At 61.6% G+C, this 411-nt stretch overlaps 1 protein-coding gene across 1 annotated transcript in view; it reads left to right on the plus strand.

Annotated features, from left to right (window-relative positions):
- Positions 1-251: 251 nt before the first annotated feature.
- The window catches only part of LOC113940768 (zinc finger protein 239-like), a gene marked incomplete at its 3' end in the record, with an annotated part of 1577 nt that continues 1417 nt past the window's right edge, over positions 252-411 (plus strand). Inside the window, exon 1 of the mRNA XM_027631913.1 lies at positions 252-271. The remainder of the gene's footprint in view (positions 272-411) is intronic.

The raw sequence follows: 411 nt of genomic DNA on the forward strand, positions 1-411 counted from the left end.
GGGGGAGCCAAATTTTGGGGGGCCAGTGGGAAAGGGGTGGCAGAAGGGAGCTGAGGGGAGGGGGAAGAGCAGGAGCAGGGTTACTGTCGGGGTGCCTTGATGTCCCCATGCCTTGATCCCTTGAGAGCGAGGGAGGCTGGAGAAAGGGGAGAGCTGTAAAACCCCGAGAGCCTGGGGAGGGGGCGCAGATAAGGGAAAACCTGGGCAGTGGGGACCCTTGGGACCCCTGGGACAACAAAGTGGAGAACCTGGAGAGGGGGAATGTCTGGCAACACAGCATCCCAAACACGAGAGTCAGAGGAGAAGGGGACCTTGGGACCCCCAACACTCCCAGCATTCCTGAGTGGGACCCTCAGCATCCCAGACAGGGGAGATCCTCCAAACCCCAGAGGGGAGAGACCAGAGAGGGGG

This window comes from Corapipo altera, unplaced genomic scaffold, assembly GCF_003945725.1.
Source record: "Corapipo altera isolate COAL_440 unplaced genomic scaffold, ASM394572v1 49262, whole genome shotgun sequence".
NCBI lineage: Eukaryota > Metazoa > Chordata > Aves > Passeriformes > Pipridae > Corapipo > Corapipo altera.